The sequence below is a fragment of the Octodon degus genome, unplaced genomic scaffold, assembly GCF_000260255.1.
Source record: "Octodon degus isolate 3935 unplaced genomic scaffold, OctDeg1.0 scaffold00274, whole genome shotgun sequence".
In the NCBI taxonomy this organism is placed as follows: domain Eukaryota; kingdom Metazoa; phylum Chordata; class Mammalia; order Rodentia; family Octodontidae; genus Octodon; species Octodon degus.
This window is the reverse complement of record NW_004524850.1, coordinates 677,247-685,931: the sequence shown is the minus strand read 5'-3', so window position 1 is coordinate 685,931 and position 8,685 is coordinate 677,247. Positions and strand designations below refer to the sequence as shown.

Genomic DNA, 8,685 nt, shown 5'->3' with positions numbered 1-8,685 from the left:
ATAACATAAAAATGAAGCTTCATGTGGGTTGAACCCTGGTTTCAGTTTCCAGTTGAGAAACATGTGGTGTGCACATGTAATACCATGCCATTCATTCTCAAAAAGAGAAGCCAGGGTACTTAGCAAAGTGTGCACGGATCCAGAGCCTGTAACGTTAGATTAAATAAGGCAGAAAAATGTTCAGTATTACAGGGTATATTTTGCGTGAGCATCCCGCTACATGAATTAAGGAGTAAAGAGAAGAGGAATTGTGCAAACAGAGGCAGGTGGGCAGAGTGGGTGCAGAGGCCCCGTGCCAGGGGAGGGATGGAGCCAGGCAGGAAAAGGTCTCAAAAGCCCGTCAGTATAAGGAGCCTGTTTCACCACGATGTGTTCCGATTCCTCAGTGAGAGTCAGTGTTGTGTATCGCAGGTGGGTGGATGCCAGGCTCCTCAGTGAATCCTTGTGTTTTGGTAAAAGCTGTGTCCATGCCGGGGGTACAGGAAGGGGATGATTAAGTATTCTTAGAGAGCATCAAGCCAGATCCCCTCGTGGGACGTCATTACTGAGAGTACTAAATGCAATTGGTGGTCTTGATTCTCTCTCCGTACAGAAGTGAGGAGGGAGAGCTGTCCTGTGGCTGTGAATTGCGGTGTCCGCCTGGAGCAGTGGCTTCTCAGAATCCAGATCCGGATGTACACGTGCCAGTTGGTGCTGTAAGACCAGGTGGAAGCATGTGTCCCAGGAGGCCCCTGGCCGGTCGCTCATCTGTAGATGGGCCCGTCTTGGGCGACCCTGCGCGCAGAGCAGACAAACAGCACGGAGGTCAAGAAAAGCTGCCTGCCTGCCACAGCCTTGGCGAAGCAGTCACCAGTGCAGAGTACCTGGATGTCAAGTCGCTGACGACAGCCGATGTTGAAATCCGGGAAAAAGGCTGTCCCTGCGAAGATGATATGTGTTCAAGTGTAACCTATGGAAGAAGTTTTAATTCTTCTTACAACATCCAGGCACATGAAAATGCTCGCTGTGGGGAAGAAGCCCATGTTCATAAACACAGTGGAAAATGTTTCAGCACCAGCTCCTCAGGTAATCCTGCAAGAGGGCAATCCACGGATGAACCCTGTGTATGTAAGCAGTGCGGGGAAGCGTTCAGTGGACAACATTTTCTCGAAGAACATGCAAGGACCCACTGTGGAGGCACACCTGGTGCTTGTGAGCAGTGTGGCAGAGCTTTCAGCGAGCACCGTGCTTGTCAGAGGCATGAGCAGACTCACGGTGGGGACAGTTTCAGTGAGGGTAAGCCATGTGGCAACGCTTGCAGCAGCAGACAGAGTTGTCCGATTTGTGAGCGGACCCAGCCTGGGGAGAATCCCTGTGGATGTAAGCACTGTGGAAAAGCCTTTGCCACAAGTGCTGTTTGTCAAATGCACGAACAGACTCATGCTGGGGAGAAGCCCTTTGAATGCATGGCGTGTGGGAAAGCTTTCAGAAGCAAATTAGCTTGGAAAATACATGAAAGGAATCACAAAGACAAGAAAGCCCATGCCTGGAGGCAGTGTGAGAAAGCATTCATCACTCTTCATTTGTGTCAGCAGCATGAAGATATGGACACTGCGAAGGAACCCGACCTGTGTAAGCCACGTGGCAAAGGCTTTGGAAGCAAGTGTAATTCGCACATGCAGGAACAGACTCACGCTGTGGAGAAACCCTATGCGTGTAAGCAATGTGGGAAAGCTTTTATCAGACGTGGTGTTTGTCAGCAGCGCGAATGGACTCACGCAGGGGGAGCACCCTATGTGTGTGATAAATGTGGCAAAGCTTTCAGTGTGAGATATTTTCTTCAGCAGCATGAAAAGACCCACAGTGGAGAGAAGCCCTATGTGTGTAAGCAGTGTGGGAAAGCTTTCAGAACACATGGTAATTGTCAGCGGCATGAACGGACTCACACCGGAGAGAAGCCCTATGCGTGTAAGCAGTGTGGCAAAGCTTTTAGCAGCAGGTATAGTTGGCAAGTGCATGAACAGAATCACACCGGGGAGAAACCCTATGCGTGTAAGCACTGTGGCAAAGCTTTCTTCACACGTGGTAATTGTCAAAGGCACGAACGGACTCACACTGGGGAGAAACCGTATGCGTGTAAGCAGTGTGGCAAAGCTTTCAGCGAGTATCGTGCTTGTCAAAGACATGAAGTGATACACACGGGGAAGAAACTCTATGCGTGTAAGCAGTGTGGGAAAGAGTTGAGCAGCAAGCATAGTTGGAAAATGCACGAACGAACTCACAGTGGGGAGAAGCCCTATGCATGTAAGCACTGCGGCAAAGCTTTCATTGAGCGTGGTACTTGTCAAACTCATGAACGGACTCACACCGGGGAGAAACCCTATGCGTGTAAGCAGTGCGGCAAAGCGTTCAGCAGCAGGTATAGTTGGCAAATGCATGAACGGAATCACACTGGGGAGAAACCCTATGCGTGTAAGCATTGTGGCAAAGCTTTCATCAGAATGGCTAATTGGCGAAATCATGAACGGACTCACACTGGGGAGAAGCCCTATGTGTGTAAGCAGTGTGGCAAAGCTTTAAGCAGTAAGTATATTTGGCAGGTGCATGAACGGATTCACACTGGGGAGAAACCCTACGTATGCAAGCATTGCGGGAAGGTATTTGTGACACGCAGAGATTGTGAAACACACATGTGGACTCATACTGGGGAGACACCATATAAATGTAAGCAGTGTGGCAAAGCTTTCACCCGAAGGTACAGCTGGCAAACGCACGAACGGATTCACACTGGGGAAAAGCCATATGCGTGTAAGCAGTGTGGAAAAGCTTTCTTCACACATGGTAATTGTCAGCGGCATGAGCGGACTCACACTGGGGAGAAGCCATACACGTGTGCACAGTGTGGGAAAGCTTTCAGCACCAAAGGAGGTTGGCAGAGGCACGAGAGGACGCACGCTGAGGAGAAACCCTACGCATGTAAGCAGTGTGGGAAAGCCTTCGTCACGTATCACAGGTGTAAGACACATGAAAGGATTCACACCGGGGAGAAACCCTATGCATGTAAGCAGTGTGGAAAAGCTTTCTACACACGCTGTGATTGTGAGCGGCATGAGCGGACTCACACTGGGGAGAAGCCCTACATCTGTTCACAGTGTGGGAAGACTTTCAGTAGCAAATCAAGTTGGCGAGTACATGAAAGGACTCACGCTGGGGCAAAACCCTAGGCGTCTAAGCAGTGTGGCAGAGCTCTCAGTAGGAAGGAGAATTGGCCCCTTTATGCACGGAGCTGCACTGGGGAGGACCCTGTCTGTGTTGCTGGTGTGGCCGAGCCTTCATCGCACGTGATGCTTGCCAAAGGCACGCACAGACACGTAAGGGAGGCACCTGGAATGTGTAAGTAATGTGGGAGGACTTAGCACAGAGAGTGCTAAGTGCGTGAAAGGAGTCGCATTGGGTGGAAACACTGTATGTGACCAGTGTGTGTTGTCACGGAGGTTGTGAAACACACAGAGCCTCACTGCAGGGAGAGAGCCAGAGTGCGTGGGCAGCTTTCAGATCACAGACATTGTCAGCAAGACGTGTGGACTCACACTGGAGAGAAATGGTATGTATATAGGAAGTGTCACATAGTTCTTCTGGTTTTTTTGGCGGAACTGGGGATTGAACTCAGGCCCTTGTTCTTGCCAGGCAAGCGCTTACTCTGCAGAACCATCTCCCTGGCTCCCCACATAGCCTTTAACCGACTGTCGAGAACATTCAAGGCCTCCCAGCCTGGCAGAAGGCCTGTGTGTATAAGTCATGTGGGAAGCCTTGCGGCGCTGTGCTCAGGCATGGAAGAAGGCCCACTGGGGAACAAACCTTGTGTGAGCAGCGGAGAAGCCTTCAGCGCTGTCCTCACTGTTGAGGGCAGGAAGGGGCATGTGCTGTTGAAATGCTATTCATGGAAGCAGTGTGTAAATCCACTCAGTACACTGAGGTATTGTGGAATACGTTAAATAAATTACACTTGGAAGACAGTGAAGCAGTGACAAGGCTGCGCAGTGACGTCATGCGCGTGGGAAGGGGGCGTGCAGGGGTGGAGCTCCCCTCTGGTGGGGAACGGCTCGCAGCCTGGCCGTAGGCCCTTGGCGTACCAGGGACTGCCCCTGCTGTAAGTCAGAATCTCAGCCTGTACGAAGCAGCCAGCACTTCTGTGGAAGGCAGATTGGCCACCCCCAGGGACGCTGTGTCCCTCCCGAGGGCAGGCATCCAGAACACCTGACCAGGTCGTCCCAGCACGCCAGATCGCCCCCCTTGCAGGCGGCAGTTGGGAGAGGCTGGCTTCCGTCTGAGAGGGACAGCTGTCGTGCCCAGTGTGCTCAGAGCACCGGAGTGAGACTCCAGCTTTTGCCTGCTCAGTGCTCATTTGGGGTTTTGCATAAGGGACGAGGTGGCCCAGTTTGTCTTGTGACTGACCTACGTCTGTTACATGTAGACAGTCTCAGACAACAGACCACACCATACAAGACTGCAAAAGCTAAATTCCTTGCAGAAGGAGCTGAATGCAGACAGTCCTACGTGCTTTATAGAGTATTAGACAAACCTCGGAGGCCTTACAGATGCGGGCCGGAGCAAGTCTGGGCTTGGCTGAGAGCCGTGCTGTCCGTGTGGCCCACTCCAAGGCCCGGCCTCTGTGGTGGGCGCCTGCAGTGGGCTTCACCTTTGCCGTAGGAAGGGCCAGACTGACGAAAGGCCTTCTTTCTACCCTGTGACACCTATTCCAGCTCATTAACGGGGAAGCTTCTTATTACAAGTTGGAATTTTAAGGGGCCGGGGAGATGGCTCAGTAGAATAAGCGCAAGGGCCTGAGTTTAATCCACGGTTCCACCAAAAAAAAAAAAGGGATTTTTTTTTTTTTTTTTTTTTTAACATTTATTTATTGTGTGTGTGTGTGTGTGTGTGTGTGTGTGTGTGTGTGTGTGTGTGTGTGTGGCCAGCTCAGCCCACCAGGGGGCGCGGCTGGCTGGCATGTGGTGCATGGAGGATTGAACCGCGGTCCCTGTGCTTTGCCACGCTTGTTCCAAGTAGGTGCTTTAGACCACTGAGCCATCTCTCCAGCCCCAGGAATCTTAAGATTGTTAATGTTAACTTGAAAAGTGAATGAGTGATGACAGTTGACATCCTTTGAGCCCTTTTCTCCTGGAGATGTTAATTCAGTTATAGGAATGAGTCACAGAGCAGGGATGCTGAGAGCCCCCTCTCCGCACCTACGGTACTACAGTTGTAAAGCCAAGGACTGCAGGTAAAAGGAGATCATCACGGGATTTTAGAACTCTAAATGCGTGCTTGCCCCACTACCAGCGGCCTCTGCCACCCAGTCCCACAGCCGCTGTAGTTTGTATGGGTTAGGGTTTCGGCTGCTTCCTGAATCAGGCTTAGCAGATGAGTGTGTGCCCGCCGCTGCCTCGGGAGCGGTCACTGTGTGTCCAGGGAGGGAGGCAGCAGGAGCCACGGGCCTGGCGCACGGGCTCTAAGGGAGGATGCGGCGGGCTATGCGCCCCGGTGCTGCACCCACAGGGCATCTGCTTGGCTTTCTAAAGGGAAAGGGTGCTTGGCTGCAGTGATAGGCCAGAGACTCTGTGTCTTTCTCGTCCCAAGAGGGACCTCTGGGTGGCTTGGGGGCCCAGCTGCCTCCCCCCCAGCTGGCCAAGCAGCTCAGAGAGGGCAGAATTGGGGCTTGACAAATGCAGGACATGCTGTCTGCCCTGCTGGCTCTTGGACTCGCTGTGGTCCCATTCCTTTGTTTCCCTGTTTGCCATTTTTAGAATGGAAACATCTCCTGTGCTGTTGAGTGTTGCAGGTGTTTAGCTATCATTTGTGCAGGGCTCACAGCTAGTGTTTGTCTTGAATCTCAGGAGACTTTCCCTTGGATTGTCAGCAGTGCTGGAACTCTTAGGATTTGACGTCTCTTGCACATGGACTACCTGAGTCTTTTGAGCTGTGATGGGTGTCATGTAGCCTAGACATCCCCCAAAGCCTCCAGCCCTCTGCAATGTTCCATCTTGGGTGGTTGAATGTACAGTGCGTGATTGAGTCGTGGTCCAGGTCTGGGATTAAACGTGTGAGTGCTAACCCAGCCCAGGGTGGGTGCTCTGCGTAGCATGCAAGGGACAGGAAGGCTCTCCCTAATCTGATGCGTATGCTGTCTCCTGCCATCGTGAGCTGTTGTCCCTCTGCCGTGTGCCACCCTGCCTTGGTGCCAGCCAATCATGGACTGAAATCTCTATAAACTGAGCTACGTGGACCGGGATTTGATCCCCCATGCCCCATACTGCGCCGGCCCCGCCCCAGACACACCGAGCTGGAGACTGCGCCCGGGCGTGCTAGCACAAGCCTGTAGTCCCAGCGCCAGGGAGGCTGAAAACAAGCATCACTAGGAGTCCAAGCTGCGTAGTGAGACCCTGTACCGCATACATCAAGACAAAAACCCATGAGCTAAATAAACCTTTGCTCTTTCACTTTCTGTGCAGGATATTCCATCCCAGCAGTGAGAGTAGTGGCTGTGTCACACCCATGGGGCATGTGAACATGCACGCTCACAGATGCCACCTGTCCTGCAAAGGGCATGTCACTGTACACACACCAGGCCGTCTCACAGGTCCATGCAGACCCCCAGGGGGTGCTCATACACCCACGCCACCTCTCTCACACATTCTCAGCACCCCAGTGTACTCGGTAGGCACCCGCTCAGCGCGGCCATTCGTATCTGCACAGCTCATTGCGCTGAGCCGTCTCCCCGGCCCCGACGGCGCAGTCTCTGTTTTCCACTTTGTAACTAATAAATATCACTAGGATCTTTGACACCACGTCACCAACCCGGGCAAGTGCTCCTAGTGGGTGATGCGGGCAGACCCCCGCATGACCTTACAGTCCAAGATGAGGTCCTCAGCGGCGTCTGGGCCCGAGGGCGGCCTTCTCTCAGGCAGGTATCTGTTCGCCTGGGGGAGCGGAATTCTTTTTCTGTGTTCTCTGACCAGTGGTGAAGTCTATGCCTGCAGCCCTGCCTTTGCACGCACTGTTCAGTGACCCGTTTTGTAACAAATCTAAAGAAGAAACAGGTAATTCTTTCAAAGGAAGAAGAAAAGTCACCCCCCAAAAATTTAGTGACATTCGTGGTGAAAATCCTCCCGATACAAAATAAACACCCATGACCTTATATATTTTCTTATTTATTTTTATTTTTGGCAGAACCGGGGATTGAACTCAGGCCCTTGCGCCTGCCAGGCAAGTGCTCATTCCACTGAGCCATCTCCCCGGCCCCCGTGACCTTTTATTTATTTATTTTTTAAATTTTATTTATTTGTGTGTGTGTGTGTGGCCAGCTCAGCCCACCAGGGGGCAGGGCTGGCTGGCATGTGGTGCTGGGGGATTGAACCGCGGTCCCCGTGCTTTGCCAAGCCTGTTCTAAGTAGGTGCTTTAGACCACTGAGCCATCTCACCAGCCCACCCCATGACCTTTTAAAGGCTGTCCACCAGAGCCTACAAGCAATATTACACAGAATGTTAAAAGACTGAATTTTTTTTTTCTTCTTTTGCAGTATAGGAGTGAACTCAGGCCCTTGTGCTTGCCAGGCAAGCTCTTATTCTACTGAGCTATCTCCCCAGCCCTAAGACTGAATGTTTTCTCCCAGGGAAAAATGTGTTCTCCCTACTGCGGCTCAGTACTGAATTGGAGATTTGGGCCCCTGAATAGGAGTACCGACGTAGAAGGGAGAATAAAGCTGACGCCGTCACCATCCTGATGATGTAAAAAGTCTTTAGAGAATCCAAGAGGGATACTAGAAAAAATAAATGTGGAGCCAGGGAAATAGCTTGGTTGAATAAGTGCTTGCCTGGCAAGTGCAAGGGCCTGAGTTCAATCCCCAGTTCCACAAAAAAAAGAAAAAAGATATGTAGGGGCCGGGGAGATGGCACAGTTAAAGAAGGTGCAAGGGCCTGAGTTCAATCCCAGGTTAAAAAAAAAAAAAAGAAAGAAAAGAAAGAAGATATTTGCAAAGTGGAAAATAGAAACTGTTGTAAGTTATGGGCCAGTGCCGAAAGAAACGACGAGACCCAATGGATGTAGCTTCAGAGGTCTCACTGAGATTAGTCTCTCTCCCAGTGAGCCTCGGAAGCAGCTCACGCTTATTGAGGGCTCAAGGCAGGCTGAGGAATGTACATAATTACTTAAGTGAATGCAAACTTCTATCTCTATTGATTTCCACCATTTGCCTAACTCTAGGTCCACACAAATGCTAGCCGATAACATCCCACGCAAGGGATCCAGGGACAGGGCGCCTGCAGGAGAAGCTGTTATCTGCTGCTTTGGGTCCCAGCTTGCTGGAAATTTGCAAACAGACAGCAACCCTCCTCGGGCTCAGTCCAGTGTTCCCTGCTCTCTTGGGACATCAGGCTTTTGTCTCAAATCCATATTTCTACAAAACTACTGCAGAACCCTGTCTGCACAATAAATAAGCGATCAGTAGTGGTCACCCCAGTAGAACTTAGTGTCACCATGTCTGCACATGGCGTGTGAGGCGGCTGTTTTACCCTGAGGGTGTCCATGCCAAGATGTGTACCCCTGGTGTAATAGGGCAACACTGCGCACACTGAGGGGGACAGTCGACCAAAAGGGGAGGGGAGGGGCCGGGAAGATGGCTCTGTGGAATAAGCCCTTCCCTGGCAAGC

General features: G+C 51.6%; 1 protein-coding gene and 1 pseudogene across 1 annotated transcript in view; both read left to right on the top strand.

Annotated features, from left to right (window-relative positions):
* The window catches only part of LOC101564037, a 6,604-nt pseudogene extending 3,032 nt beyond the window's left edge, over positions 1-3,572 (top strand).
* The window catches only part of LOC111814145 (zinc finger protein 431-like), a 629,125-nt gene that overhangs the window by 175,747 nt on the left and 444,693 nt on the right, over positions 1-8,685 (top strand). The gene's annotated exons all lie outside the window — the stretch shown is intronic.